This window comes from Lepidothrix coronata, unplaced genomic scaffold, assembly GCF_001604755.1.
Source record: "Lepidothrix coronata isolate B3197 unplaced genomic scaffold, Lepidothrix_coronata-1.0 Scaffold48, whole genome shotgun sequence".
In the NCBI taxonomy this organism is placed as follows: domain Eukaryota; kingdom Metazoa; phylum Chordata; class Aves; order Passeriformes; family Pipridae; genus Lepidothrix; species Lepidothrix coronata.
The window spans coordinates 2025618-2042436 of record NW_016690228.1 but is presented as its reverse complement, the minus strand read 5'-3'; positions in this window follow the sequence as shown (position 1 = coordinate 2042436).

Sequence of the window (16819 nt, the reverse complement as noted above, 5' to 3'; positions counted from 1 at the left end):
CAAACTTTCCATTTTTGTTCTTGAAGTGTACTAGCTTAATTTGCAATGATACATATTTCCCAGCAACAAGCAAGTGCTACTTAAACAATGGCATCACTGATAAGAAGTCTAAAGGAGCTGGTCTTGCTCTGTTGGTCCATTTGCCTCTCCTTGTAGCCTGAAAGGAATTCTCGTTATAGTCAAGGGAATTCTTGAGCAGTGCAGAATGCTGACTCCAAGGTAACAGCACAGATTTGTTTCAGCATTTTCTATTAAAAAATGCTATTTATGTTTTACTTCTACCATTTTCCAAGAAAATTCATCAGATAGATTTCTTTTCATATTAGGTATAATTCTCCTTCCAAACTTTCATTACGCAGTCTACAGAGTCTTGTGTGCAGCTATAAAATAGGGTTTGATATCCAAACTCAAATACTGAAAAATGTGTTCATGAGAAAACTGCCCTCTTCAAGTCCCTGTAGGTTATACTTATGCATAATGTATATAAATAGATCAGTGTTATTCTGTCACATAAATAATGATTATATATAAAACCTCATCTGTTTAATTGCAGTCATTGTTATCTCATAAATTGATAGTTCTGTTTTCAATTTCATGCAAGTTTTGGCCTTCATAATAATTTATGTGAATGTGTTCTCCTTTTTAATGATGTATTTGAAAGCATGTAATCTAGCTGATTCAAAAATGTGTCACCTTCTATTTTCAAAACACAGTGACACAGATGCGCATTTTAGCATCTGCAGAATTTGAACCTGGATCTTTGTTTTGACGATGAGCATTTTCACCATGAGGATGCTACATAGAATTGTATAAACCACCAAATGCCACCGTCTCTGTGACCCATAATAGTTTGCTAAAAGAGCTGCTCCTGTTGGAATGTGTGAAACAAGCGTAAAGACTCACTACGACTCTGGGTCATGTGAGGAAAGGTGGAGGAACCCCAGTGCACCTTTCCTCTGTCACTGAATTGTATTTGCACCCAGGGTGCTCAGCTTGTGGTTTCCCCATGGGAGGGGAGCTGGGTGAAATGTGCCAAGATGGGTGAAATGTGCTGAGATCTGGTCTCTGCAGATGGTGATGCCTGAGCTCTCTTGAACTGGCAGCTAACTGGAGAGAGGGGTTAGTCAATGCCTCCAGATTGCCCAGAGTTCATGTCTGATGAGGAATTACTCAGAGATTAATTCATGCGCCTCCTGAGCTGGAGCTGGCTCTCCAGAGGCACTCGTGGTGTCATGCAAGACAGCCAAGAGCAAACTCAGAGTAAGCCTTTGCTCAATGATAGGCCATCACACTTCTCTGTTTATCAGTAAAAAATATTAAAACAAGATAATAAAGGCACTTGAGACTGACTGGAGTTCATATGATTCACAAAGTGTTTGCTAGTTAGTGAGGCCTTTATGGTGAGGCAGCATGGAGTATGATGCCTCTGAGGTACAACCCAAGAGGCACTGCAGCCCAGGCTGGCTCTTCAATGGCAGATTAAGAGGTCCATCTTCAGAGCAATGTATGTGTACATCTTAGAACAGTTGTGAACCCTACTCACTAATAAATAACCCTGTTTTTAAAGGAAAATGGGGAAAGATAGACTTTAAAGAATAAATTGCACTAGTTCACATATTTGTAGAAATATGTTTCTCTTTGAAGGTGAATCAGCTTCAGAAAGGGAAATCTTCTTCTGGTCAGTTATCTGTCAGGATCCAGTGAGTGTTTTTTTTCTGGATGTTTCATTGAATGACTTGTGTGTACACAAAGAAGATTCTCTTAAGTGCAGCAGATGCTTTGAAAGATAATCCTGCTGGAAACTCCATCTGTACTGAATGTAAAACCTCATCAAGACTAAAATGCTTCCAGAAAATCCACAACCCAATTTCAGCTACAGCTGTGCTACCCTACTAATTGCTACTGTCTTTTAGTTTATAATGTTTTAAAGATATCTTCCAATCATTTGTTTCCAGAAAGAAAAATATATTGTGATGCTGTAACAACATTTTGATTCAGACCCCCTTTCTTACACCCCTGAAAATAAAGGTAAGGCCAGCATCTGTTCCTAACCTGACTACCTGCCTTGGTAAAACTAACTCACACTGACAAGCATTTATATGCTCATGAACATACCCTTGAAGGCCTCAAAACTAACCTTCTACTGAATAAGGCTCACATTGCAGAATGAGACTTAAGGACCTTAAGGACCTATTTTTGCTTAGGACATCAAGAAAGCAGTCATCTCTTACTTTCCTAAAGATCTGAGAACTTCCAAGCTGTTTTTCTAGCAACAGAAGTATAAAACAGCTCCACTAGCTATGCAGACATGTCATTCCGCTGCTGTCAAACTGTAACTGAAATTTAACTAGGCACAGGGTGATGTGATCATGGTCCTGCTGACTTGTGTAATTCTATCATGAGCCTTCCTGATCTTTTATGTATTTATTAGGAGAGATTTATAGTAGTCCAGCAATTTTTAAATGCAGTTTATGCCTTTCAAATCATCAATATCATGATCACCATGTTGATGAAAAGACTTCCAGAGACATAAATTAGAGGCAAGATGGGATTTTGCCATGATACAGAGGTGTTAGTCCTCGTGAGACAGTTAATGCCCTGTTGACTTGTACATTTACCCAAGTTAAATGCTATGTTATCTAGATTGAACTGTGGGCACAGTGTGCTGTGAAATCATTACAAACCCACGCACTTCAGCTATGCAGATGATGATTCTTTGCGGGTTCATTTCTTCAGACACGATCTTTCCATAATGCAAAAAGCCAAGAAAACTTCTAAGCAGATTCTTGTCCTTCAGCATACTGTGTGAAATTATTGCAGGAAGAAAAAGAGCGTAAGGCTGGACTACAGTACAAGGAAGCTGTACAGGTAAGACAATGAGCTACTGGAGAGGGTCCAGTGGAGGGCCACAAAGATGATTAGCGGTCTGGAGCACCGCTCTTACGAGGAGAGTCTGTGGGAGCCGAGCCTCTTTAGTCTGCAGAAGAGAAGATTGAGAGGGGATCTCATCAATGCACATAATTATCTGAAAGGTGGGTGCCAAGAAAATGGTGCCAGACTCTTCAGTGGTGCACGGTGACAGGACAAGGAGCAATGGATATTAACTAAAACACGAGAAGTTCCACCTCAACATGAGGAAGAACTTCTTAATGTTGAGAGTGGTTGAGCACTGGAACAGGCTGCCCAGGGAGGTCATGGAGTCTCCCTCTCTGGAGACATTCCAAACGCACCTGGATGTGTTTCTGCTCTAGGTGGCCCTGCCTTGGCAGGGAGGCTGGACTCGATGATATTCAGAGGTCTCTTCTAACCCTAACAATTCTGTAATTCTGTGAATAGGAATTTCATTCTCCAGTGCTATAGCTGAAAACACTGAAAATGTTGCATGATTTGAAAGAGGTCCTAAAAAGCAGAGGTGATAAAGGACTTAATTGTCTATTTAATGCATGTTAAGCAATCCCAGGAAAGAATCCAAACTGTTTTGTCTTGCATCCTGTTCCCTGGTTTGTTCCAATAAAACAAAATTACCACCTTGGATGTTTAGGTGGGAATTTTGCATGACCTCGTCTTGACTTTATAGGTCTATTTTGTAAGTAGCCATCCACAGGATTTTGCTGGATAAAAAATCAGAGTGCCTGCCATTAAAACTCTCTGCCAGTTAGCAGGTCAATATCCCAAGAAATTGGTGGTGTAATTACAGTACTATAGACAAATGTTGATGTTCTAGTGTGGGGCATTGGCTCTATTCTTATATACCAGAACAGAAAGTAGTGACCTTCCAGACTTCACAAGGAAAGAATAGAGGAATTTGACTCCTTGGCAAAGCAGAGTTGTTTGGTATAGAATGTACATACATTAGAATGCCAAGAACAACAAAACCAAAAATAACAAACAAATAAACTAACAAATAAAACAAAAAACCCCCCACCAAACCCAAAACCAGAATGCTTGTAATATGACTGACAGAAAACACTTGAGCACACTATCATCTGAACCCTGTTGTCCTGATGATCACCCCATTCCCATGGCAAAAGAAAAGATAAATGCATATGCAGAGCAGAATAGGTGGGTGAAAGCTAAGGATATTGCTTTGTCCCTGTTGTTGCATACTGGTCTGTACCTACCCCAGCACCAATAAATTAAAATAGTTGAAAAGAGACGATTAGAGGAAAGGAGTTAAAAGCAGCCATTCCCTGCAATATATTGTTTGTAACAGTCACTCATAAATTAACCGGCAACTTCATTATATGCAGCTCTTTGCAATATGAAGTTCCATTCTGTCTTCTTTTTCCCTTTATGATGTAGCAAATGTTCAACCTTAGGCCAGTTGTCTATCACAGCACATGCCTTCAGGGTTGAGGGAGAAGATGCTGCTGAGGCCTTGATCTATCACACAGATGTCCTGAGGTCTAGGCCAGGATTCCCACCCCTTTCTAGCTACAAATACAAAGCACAACACTGTGAGGGCCGCTATGGGGAAAATTCAGTCTATCTCACCCTGACAGTGAATTCAGTCTATCTCACCCTGACAGTGACAGATGACAAATAATGGTTGCAAATAGCATGGCACAGGAAGTCTACATGAGGTCACAACACAAATTCTATTAACACACACATTGGGTGTAATCCAACTTTGAAGGGGATGGAGATAAGAATCAACAGTATATTGGTTTGTTTGAATCTCATACAAGCAACATGCACACAAGCGCTGAGACAATTGAGCCCTAGTAAATAGCACAGATAGGAAGATTGCTGCCTTTACCCAACAGTGAAAGGAGGTTTACAGAGTAATTAACCATTGTTTTCTATAGCATGGCATGTTTAACTTCCCTATTGCGATTATTATTCAAACATGAGACTTGGGAAAGCAAATGTGGGGAAGTGCTCTTGGAACAGGTCACGCAGAGTGTGAAGGACCAGGAATCAGAATGGGAACAATTTCAGAAGCGGAAAAAGATGTACAGTGATTGAAAGGACTTTATGATGCAGACTTTACAGTTGTTATGTATATACACATTGTATATTTCCCCAGAATTTGTATCTTCTGGGCATGCCCAGGCTTGTCCACTTCCCTGCTTCCCTGCTGATTGGCTGGAGAAGCTGCAGGGAGGAGACAGCCTCCATTCGCCCTTTCCTTCACCGGTTCCTCCCACGTTCCTCCCTCTTTTGCCTGTGCTCCTATCCCGATTTGTCCCCCTGTTTGTCTGTCTCATGCTCCACCCCATGTTCTGGCCCTTTCCCCGCCTGAAACCCATAAAACCTCTGGACACCTCAATAAAGTATTCCATTTGCACCTCTACCTTTACTCCTGAACCCATCTGTGCTGTGTCACGGCCCCATCTCCCCCTTGGACCGTGGCAGCAGAGTGCCCTCAGCGTTTCTGTTTTTTCCTGCAAATGGTCTTTGTCAGTAGCTCACGTGGAACTATGGAATCCACTTGTAGTCCCCATGCTCATATTCCTTGCCAGATAGGTCTCCTAGCTATTTTCCTTGACTGTTTCATCAGTACAGCTAGCTTTTTCTTTCAGGCTATGCTGGATGCCACATAATGGTGTGACTAATTGAAGTTGTTTCTTACCCTTCTCCTCCCCCAGATCTCTTGATTAATATTTTGTTGTATACCTTAATTAGCACATTTTTGGCTTCTGGCTGCTTGTAATTCAAAGCTTTTCGAAGAGACCCTAGTAAAACTTTACACGTTGCATTATGACAAATATTGCAGATACAAACTCCTTACTAGATTTGTAATTATATCATGCCCACAGAATTCTATTAAAAACCCAGCATGACACCACAGATGGTAAAATGGGGAATGGGCTGCTTCCTGTATGCATGGAATTAATTCTGGTAAATCCCATCATAATTATGTTACAAAGTTAGACCATTAAATGGAAAATAGCAGTTGTTAGCCTTTCTGATACAGTTTGTATTTTCTGGGGGTTTTATTTCAGCAGCTCAGTTTCCTGCCTACTGAATCATGCTCTCAAACAGTTTGTATACAAAGACACAGAGGAAACCAGCCCTGCCATAGTTTTCCCATGAATAACATTCATATTATCTCTAAGAAACAGCAATTATAATTTCCCTTGAAGAAGTTTAGGATGTCTTAGATTTTGCTTTTGGCCTCACACACATGTAAATTTATCCCCACTGAGGCCCAAGACATATTCACAATGGGTGGGAAAGTTTCAAGTTTTATGCAGTTTTAAAGAGGGTTATGAGAAAGATGGCATCCCAAACTTGGCAATCTATGGACTTCTCTTTAGAGGCAATGAAGCCACCCGCAATTTTGTGCCTATTGATACAAATCAGATGAAAAGGGGCTCCTTTCAGACTCCGTGAACATGGCTACACAAGAAAGTGCCTACTTGAAGCTCTTTGCATACATTTTACTTACTCTTGGTGGGGGACAGAGCACCACTAGTATGAATTTATTTGATACAATCACTTTTCTTGACCTTAAAACTATTGCTTTCACACTTTATATTGCTAGTAAAAATTCACACTTTCTGGGAAAGGGTAAATTTCCTGTGGGGTTTTTTGGTGAGGATCTGGCTATACAATTTCTCTTAATATTGGGATGAATCCACGAAGCTAAATCCCTGTCAGGAAACATCTCCCTCATATGCCAAGACTTGGAAAATCTATTTCATTTCCACAACATGGAGAAGACAACAACACAGAAAGACAATAAACTAAGTTCACTGCTCTGAGCATGTGATCCTTGAAGGAATACTTATTTATTTTATTTATATATTTTTAATAGAGTTACAGGCTTCAAGCATTGCATCATTTGCTTGGAATGAGGATTATGGGAACTGAGACTTTACTAACATCAGCCAGAATAATATAAACCACCTGCATTTATAAAAGAAGAAAGACAACAGTAACTGAAACAAACATGCATGAGCTCTATTCCTTAGCCAAATAAAGCCCAGTTTTGAGGAAAGATGCTTGGATAGTGCACAATAATATCTGTCTTTCTATAAAAACTGTCACTCTGTGTCTTATAAAAATTAAATGAAGCAGGAGTGTAGAGCCAGATGGTTATTTCCTGTTATTAGAGCTTTAAGGGACAAATTAATCTCTATTGTACCCTCCATTGACTTCAACACTGTCTCTATTGACTTGAATGAAATTACATTGCAGATAATTTGGATATGGGTTCTGAAGGATGGGAACCATTTCGGGAGTCATCTGTGTAAAACTTCTGCATTTCATGTAACTGTCATGAATTGTCTGTATCCTTGGAGACAACTTCACCATGTAGTTCCTTACACTACTAATACATCAGCTTTATACTATACTCTGGAGCATGGTACTTGGGTTTTAGAAATAACATAGTGGCCATAATTGGGATAAACAGCTCTAGTGTTGAAACAGTGTTAAAGTGTTACTGGGTTTGGAGCAAGTGCAAATATTTCTGTGGAACTGTGTAGTGTAGATGTACCTCAAATCTTATACAGCACAGTTTAAGGACCCTCCATGTCTTCATACTTGTAATAAGGAATTTGGACTAGAGAGCCCCAACACCAGAGGCAGGCTCAATTTCTCCCCCCAGGCCAATCATTCTCACTTGACCTTTTCTTCTCAAATATGAACATGGTTTCTGCCAGCTGGTTTCAGGTGGCCAGGACTGAAAACACCCAAGCCAATGCTGATAAGATGACTCAGCAGTGCTGAACTGAACAAGGCTTTCATAAGCAAAGAAATACTGTCTGGGATATTCTACTGTAATTTAGTATGTGTTACTTGCCCCTGAGTTGGGGCAACTGAGGTTCTTGTTAATAGATCCCTTGGGGCAGATTTGAGTGTGTGGTGGTTTGAGCCGCCCCCTCTGGGGGGGGCTGGAAGTGGTTGGTCCCAGGTGAGTTTCCGATGTGGGACCAATCGGAGCTGGTTTTCGCCGCTGTGAAATTAGGATGTTACAACAGCTGGAAGGAAGTTGTTGGCAGAGAGTGAGAGAGATTCAGAACCATGAGGTGAGAGGAGAGAGGCCTGCGGGCCCCTTGCAGGGGGCCAGACCCCCTTTGTCCCCCCCCGGCCGGGCTGCAGGGAGCCCATAACAGTATTATAACTGGACTGGGTGCCTCTGGCCAAAGTCTAGGGGGCTTTTCCCCCCACACTGTCCAGGAGAGGTGGTGGAGTGGACTTGAGAGGCCAGCCAGGGGGTTGAAGCTACCCCCTGCCCCCAGCAGGCAGGCATGGTATTTGGAGCTGAGCCAGAGATGGGCCGAGGGGTGGTCCGGAGCCGGAGAAACAGCTGCGATCGTACAGAGCTGGAAGAACTCCAGGTAGAGGAGAGACACTGAAGCAGTCTCGCTGCTAGCCTCTTCCCCCGCCCCCCCATAATGGCAGGGGAGAGGTAGCAACCTTGAGCTGAGACTGAGTAATGGAGAGACGGGTCGAAGGGCTTGGAGGAGGCCCTATGCGAGGTTTGGGCGGGGGCAGCCAAAAACCGAAGGAGGAATGTGGGGGGGAGGAATGCCTCCCTGTGACAAGTGGAAGCTGAGAAGCTGCAGCAGCTGGAACAGGGAGAAGCCAAACCAAGCAGGCTTTTTCTGGGTAAGGACTTTTGGTGAAAACAATTTGGGGTATAAAAAACTGAGCAAAACCCAGAAACCCTGCAACCTGGAGAAGAAAGAGTGAACATCTTACTCTCTGGGAGGAACCGTCACGAACCAGGGGGAAAGAACTCAAAGCTGACTCCCTGTAATTGTGATGAAGACCTGGTAAAACAAGTGTTCCCTTGTGTCCCAGGAGGAGACCTCAGCAGAAGCAGAGGAGCTGGTGGGGATACCCTTCCCTGATACCCCAATGAGAGAGACTTTGACTATCGTCCTGGAGGGTTTTTCTTCTGAACTGATGTGGGAAGACCCCCAGGGGTGGTAGAGATTGTATTAATACTGTGTATTTATTTGCTTTTTAGTTTCTATAGTACTTATTGTGTTAGTAATCAATTTTTATATAATGCCCCCATGATGAGTTGTGCCTGTCTGAAACCTTCTCTCTCATACATTGAGGCAAATTGTGGGGGAGCTTGGAAATTGGATATTTTTGGCGCCAAACCCCCACAGAGTGAAATGACACTGAATGACCAGTGTTTATATATATATGGCAGGTTTATTTTAGAACAATTTTGTTGCAGTCTAAGGAGGTGGGTAACTATCTTGGTTACTACCTATAGAAATGAAACAATATAAAAGTATAAAGGTATTGCTAAAGAAAACGTATAAGGAAAACAAAGAAAGAGAAAGAAAGGATAAGAGTAGATAGTGGAGAGGAAAGGCATCTCCACCCACAGATCCAGTTACCAGATTTGGTTTTTGCAATTTAGGTATCCTTTGGCCGAAGTGATGGTCGTAGTCTTGGTCTGTCAGGGGTGAGGGAAAGCCATGAAACAAAAAGCTCAATGGCAACATAATATATGTTCAGGTTCAGGTGGGAATGCCCATGGAGCTCTGCTGGGTGGGTGTTTTACACTGTCTGATGCAACACTGTGGATTATGTGCAGTCCTCTGGTGTAAGACCCCAGAAACGAGTCTCAGGATGCTTCAAGGGTTTTTATGATTTATGACCCTTTCTAATGTTATGACTGCTGTTTGACCTTGCTTAGTTAAGCCAGTTATGCCTTACCAGAAGGGAGAATACCTTCAGGCTTATGTGATATGTCCTCGATGGGGGGAGGACATTGGCATGATAAAAAACATTATCCCACCTCCCTGGATCTGATTCTTATCAGCCTTTTTCCTTATCTTGCTCAAAAAACAGCTTGTTGCTAAACAAAGGTTGGTTTGTAGTGGGTATACACCCCCTCTGTCTTATGTAGATCAGAGGTTTTGCCACCACACCCCCCAAAACTGTCCTCTTTCCCTTTGGTTGTGGGGTGCAAACCTGGCCTTAGCAAAGCACCCATAATTTAAACTACTTCAGCACTGGTAGCTGTCAAGCAGGAGTTTTGAAGAAACAGAGGGTTTGAAGAGCTAGTGTGTACCCCAGGGAGCAGCCAATGGGACTGGACAGGGGCTGACTAGTCTCCACATCTGCTTCTCAGCAGGAGCAACCAAGTGATGACCAACCTGAGATGCCTCTAAATACTATAGTCTCTAATGCTATAGACCAGCGGAGGAAATAAATTTCAATTTAATGTGGGTATAGAACTACATTTGTTGAAGATTTGTCTTGATAAGAGACAAAAAATAAAAATCTCACATTGGATTTTTTTTTTTTCAAGGCAACACAGTGGTGCCTTTCATCAATAATATAGGCCATCCGATACTATACAGAAATGCCAATGTCACAGCATACGTGACAATCTGAAAGGAAGTTATTAACAGCAACCCCATGATTTTAATCTATTTTGTCTTCTCTATGAACAAAGGGTATTTTTCTGGTTATAATGAAGAGGAACAAGTTCATGTCTGTGCTTTACTCTACTCTGGAGATACTGAGAAGTGGGAAACATTATGATTCCTCTTTCATTTCAAAAATTGTGCAAGGCACTTAATTAGTTCTGGTAGGGACAAAAGTGACAGTAACATAAACTACAGAAGGAGTTCAATCTATCTTGACTTTGCTTGCCTTGGAAATAGTGCAAATTGTGGCCAAATATAGTCATTTGCAAGGTTAAATATCCTTACCTTCCTTAGTTTCCCTGAACAAGTTTTTTGAGTGGAGAAAAAAAGCAAGAAACTTTCCTTTACCACTTGAAAATAGCACTGGAAATCAGAATATATCTTGTTTATCTCCTTATTTGCAGCAACTTAGGTCTTTGCTGAAGCCCTTATTACTGTTGAACAGAAACATTGGAGACAAAGGCATTAGCCTTTGCCTGAGTGTGCTGTATGTAATGCGCACTGGTTACAAATAGCTTGGAGAAAGCTGAGAACTCATTAAGTAGTTGGCATTAAAAAACAAACAAACAAAAACAAAACAAAAAACCCCTAACCAAACAAAAACCAACAACCACAAATAGTTCTTTATTTAGCCTGAACAGCTGCAGTTGTGTATGTTTTTCTGGAATCATAAGATAATGAGTTTTGGGGGGGTTGTTTAATTTTTGTTTGTTTGTTTGTTTGTTTGTTTGTTTGTTTGTTTTGTCTAAAAGTTTTTTATTTAATTCTAAGATATGACCTGAATGTAATGCACTTTGCCAATGCAACCAGACTGTTAGTAATCAAAGTGAATGCAAACAATAGAAATAAAAGATGTGGGAATCTGACACTTGCTTGGACCAAGGTTTTCAACTCAAGAGGTCAGGGTTTGGGATAGAACGGATCTTGAGCCAAATTTCAGGCTTCTAGGTGTACCACTGGTTAAAATATAAAGTTGCAAAACTTAGGAATTGACGTTATGTTGTCTACCTGGCTCAGCAAGGGATTCAGCATTTTCAGTGTGGCACAAGGCGGCCATTGGTATTTGCCGTACAGAGCTGTGAAGGGAGGAAGGAGGGAAAATTATAGTAGATAGAAACAAGTTGTTCTTGGCTTGCTCAGGCTATTAATGTGACTAATGCCATGAAGTGACTAACCTCAGGCCCCTTGAGAGATGCTTGTTTTCAGAGGTGTTGGAGCATGCAGATTTTGAAACTCAGTCCATGAGAGATATATTTCTATTGCTAGTGAAGCACAAGCCTAACTTCTCTGCAGACTCTCAGGATCACACCTAAGGCATCTAACCCTGACTTCTAGTGTGGAACAGCCCAGACATGAGTGTTGCACAAGACAACGCAACAATACAAAATACAGTGAACATCACTAGTCATTTTGGGACACCTTGAAAAACACCTCCCAGAGAAACAAGAGTTGAAGAATTGCAGACTACTGAGGGGATAGAAATTAATGTCATCCTTCTGTTATTAGGTCCTGTGTGGTTTCTACTCTCTCCCTCAGGACAGTTTTGCTACTGCAAAGATGGGATATGACAAACAGACTAAACTTCATTGTTTGCTTTTCTGAGATATAAGGATTAATATAAATCATGATGGCTCTTCAGTGGTCCTGGAAAATCAAGCCTTTACATCATAGTCCATCAACTTCCACTGCAAAGGTTTTCCTTGCATACTTCTACAATGCACTAAAATAAAGGAAATACAGGTTGATTGCAAAGCTGTTTCCTAGTGACTCTCAAATGTATAGTTCATTGAAACATTGTACTAATAATTCTGTATGAATGCCTCATTTCCAAGAATGACACAGGAGTCAAAGAAATGGGAGATAAGACTACTCTAGTAGTTTTAAAATTAAAAAATATCAATTATTGTCTTTGGTCTTTTCTGATGATGTGATCTGAGAGAATAAAATATCCTTTGAGAAAAATTAGGGAAAATCTATTTCCAAAAAGATAAATGACAATTTTTACCCACCTTTTTTTATCACCTCAATATTGCTTGCAAAGTATTTTCCATTCAGTTTTACATAATGATTGTTAAAATCACCCAGAACATCTTTTTTATCGTACATGTTTTAATCTAATTTTACCTGTATAGGACATGCCCTGAAACAATGCCTGATGTTATGTAACATGCATTTTCCCTCCAAATCAACACTGCCTTACTTTGGTGCAGTTCGGAGTTAGTAATCTGTGGGTGACTTAACAGCTCTCTAGTAAAACCTATGCTGTTTTCTGTACTACAAAATGTTCATTCTGTCTGGGCAAAGAGACAAAATCCCTCACAGTGAGAATGATAAAGGACTAGAAGAGGGACCCAAGGAGGTTGTGGAAATCTGCATCCGTGGTAGTTTTCAAAATTTTACTGGACAAGGTCGCGAACAACCTGATTTAACTGTGATTTTCCCTGCTTTGAACCAGGGAGCATACTAGATAATTTTAGAGGTTCCTTCCAAACTGGGTTATTCTGTGAGTCTATATTACCTGCACAAGTTTTTCTGTGGCCTTTCTCAGACTCCTTTCGGAAAAAAAAAGAAAGGAGAAATGCTTTATGGATAAAACGTCAGTGATTATACCAAAGTTAACTTATATCTTCTCAGTAAAATCATTACTGGAGTGTACAGATTCCTGGAGGGCATTATGAAAGGTAATTTCAACTGCTGCTTGGACATCTAGCCCCAACATATGAATCTTCTGTGTGCCCTGTACTGTTTGGAGAAATGGAGTAGTTGCTTTTGCAATGTGGCCTATCATAAAAAGTTTTCTTTGAGGGTCTATAATATGACCTTTAGGTAAAACACAATCTGAAGTGTATTCCGTAATGAGTTTTTCAGGTATTCATAATGTAAGAACTTGTAACTTAAAAGTCAACAAAAATTCTTGCACACCTTAGAATTGCGTAAACACTGAGGGATTACCATTCTAGATTTCAGAATATCTTCAAAAGCTTAATAACCTCTGTGAATATCTTTGAGCTGGTCTCTACAGGTGTCATGACAGGTCTGTTGCAGAGTAACTGAGTCCTGTTTTTCCCTTAACAAGATGAAGTCATGCAAAAAGCCTGAGGAATATATCCCTTTTGCCACTGGTGCAACTTTATACAGAGCCAAGACTCACCTCAAAAAGACGTGGGCCCCATTTTGACTCTGCTTTCTCTCTCCCAGTATGCAGGTAGGAAGAGTTGGGTAACAGTTGGGGTTGGAGATGAGGCTCTGTCTTTGTCCTTGAGGGCTTACCAGGAGCCATTTGAACTCTTTTCATATTTCCAGCACCTTTGCAATATGTTTATGCAGCAATCACAATTATGCAGGCAAAGTTAGAGGGAATTAATCTTTCCTTTAATTTCCTGGGCTGAAGGGCAAGCTGAGAAAGTTTCTTTGCTTTCTGTCTATGCCAGCAAGCTTTATTTTTTAGTAGAAAAGATCTATCAATTTCAGTCTTGTTTGTTCTTCTACCAAGGCATTAGATTACAAAGAACTGCCCATGGATGTTCACTTACAATAAATTCCCACCTGATTAGAGCATATCCACATTTAGACAATGACACAAAATTATATGTATGACCTTTCTATTTACAAGAACAGTTGCACCCCAGAACAGGCACCCCAGAGCCTTCTCCCAGCTGTCTGGCCCCAGAACCAGTTGTCATCTGATGCTGGGTTCATGGCGGCACTGGTCAAGATAACATAGCAACCTCCTGGACTCTCTGATGGACTTTACATTCTTTGTCTGTTTTACAGGATACTAAGCAAAAATCTTTCAACATGGAAGTGCCCAGTGATGCTGGGGATGAATGAGCAGCCCTGTCCTCTGGCATGGATGAATTCTCCTGATTACTGAAGTGTTACTGCAGATAACAGTCACATCAGCTTGTGCTGTGTGGCAGGCAGTGATTTTCAACTGGGAGAAAGACAACAGTTATAGAAAAGTTGAAAACTGTCTTAACTGGACAAAAGTTGATTTGGTTGCCAGACTTAGAAGTAGGGTTTCCAGGCTGTCAGGTCACAAGAAGAGACATTTTCTTCACAGAAGTTTCACAGAATATTCTGAGTTGGAAGGGACCCAACAAAGATCATCAAATGGCCCATACAGGGATCAAACCCTTGGCATTATTAGCACCATACTCTAACCAACTGAGCTAGTCTCAGGGTCAAGAAGTCCCTTGACAGAACTGTAAATATTAGCACACTAGGTTGTCAGTGGTCAGGGCATCCTTTGTGCATGTGTAAATCAAGATATGTGTGTGTAAGTATCAAAAAAAATCCCTTGTACTAATAAACAAAGCACTTTAACAAAAATTAGAAGTCACAATGATGTCAAACAGTACCCACTCTGCTGCTTTCTGTGTGTCTGTACTTGAAGGCTTAGCTGGACACTGTCCTCAGGAATCCTCACACTTCATGAGATAAAATGATTTATTGTGCTCTCAGCAAAGCCTTGCTTCTCCTTTAAAGTCTTTCATACACAGAGCAATGTGTTAAAACAACAATTCTCTTAAAGTTGAGGAACAGCTTCTCAACAGTGAAGGAAAATGTGCTACATTCACCTGAAACTCTTCAATGAAAAGGTAGTAGGAGAGAGGCAGTACCAGAGAAACTGTAGTTCTCTCTCTATTCAATGCTTTGAGCCCAAACTGAACCTTCTCCTGTAAATGTAACAATTACCATACAAAATGCTCCATGAGACCAAATTTCACATTTGTTCATCACAGCAAATAAAATATGCAGAAATGCCTTACTCTTTGATTTATTTTTTTTAAATGCTAAATTTCACCATGTGTGTGTCCCAGAAATCCATTGACAACTCACTGAGAGGATTCAAGCAGAAAGACTTTGATCTCTAGACATGACAAGAAGAATCATGGTTACTTCAGTCTTCCCAGTTTAATGCTCTGTACATTTTCATTACTATAGACTTGCTTTGTAAGAAAGTCTATTAGGAGCTTGAATGAGAAAAGGCTAGCTGGGTTCCAGTTCCACAAAGTGCTTAGTTACATCTGTGGTTGTAGGCTTACTGACTGGGATGGAATCAGAGTCCACAGCTTACATTAAGCCCATGCTTTGGAGCAAGACTCTGTGAGAGCTTCTCCTATGCATCACATACATCCAAATCCTTAAGATTTAAATACATGGCCCTATGAAGTGGCTGGATCATAATTTTCCAAGGTAACTGTTAAGTAGAATTAGCTGGCAATACACCAATTTAATTTACAAGACTACATGAACAGTAGTCTAGACAGAGCTGCAGAAATTATATCTCCTGTTACACTCATACAGCCAGTGTTCTCTGTAGAAAGTTTTTATCTCTCCTACTCAAACTATTTTATGAAAAACATACTTGAAATAACATTAAGGTTTGCATTTCCTAATGCCTCCTACTCCTCTCTGCAGCCTAGCGATAATGAAGAGGAAATTTTGTTCTGGGGTGTTTCTCAGCTTCTAGAGCACCCACATAACAGACACATGTGAAAATTATTCAAAAAGTGATGAAAAAAATCTCGCTACATCTGCATCTTGCTCTTAATCACACATTTTTATTCATTGTTCAAGTTGCAACAGCCATCTCAGTCCCAAGATCATTACAGCCCTTTAAATATCTTAAACAAGAGTTATTTTGCAATATTCATGTTGTTCATTCAACCACAAGTGATTTTAAAATGGTTTTAATTTATGATAAGGCGATGGTTGAGAAAGAACTATCCAATTAGAATATTTTAAGAAAAAAAGAATTAGCAAGCATCAGCCACAGGCCAAATTATCAGGACAAGGGAAACAGCCCAGTTTTCCAGTAAAATAAACAAATGTTAACAGTTTGGAGGATGAAACTGATGTGTGCACAGCTGTGCAGCATTGTTATGGGAGAAGGCACTACTAGTCCCCAAGGCCTCATTAAAAAGCTTGTCTGAGAATCGAGGTTGCCTTCTGCTGTAAATCCCTCTTAGTGGTTTGGGCCCCTTTAAGTCATCTGGCATACAAAATTATATGTGTTTTGATGATCAGCTGCTCAGTTTGACTGCAAGGACAGGAACACTGAGTATTGTCCTTTGACTCAAGTATTTCTGTTTTCTCAGCCCCAAATCATGGACTTAGTTCAGGTTCCGCCCTTGCAGGAGGTACTTAAATGGCCATCAAGGTACAGTCTCCATGTCCTATCAATCTTCTAACCTCTATGTTCTCTTATCGTTTCTCTGCCTCTTCATTTTTTTCCAGCTCAGTTTTATGAAATGCCTTATTGCTTCCCACGTCTCATTCCTTCATTTGCTTTGCCTCTCTGCATGTCCTTCTTCATTTCCTCTCCACTGTGTTCTTTTGCCCTATGCTTTTCTGGCCTATGATGTTCAACAAGACCGGGTGCCAGGTCCTGCACTTTGGCCACAACAACCCCATGCAGTGCTACAGGCTGGGGACAGAGTGGCTGCAGAGCAGCCAGGCAG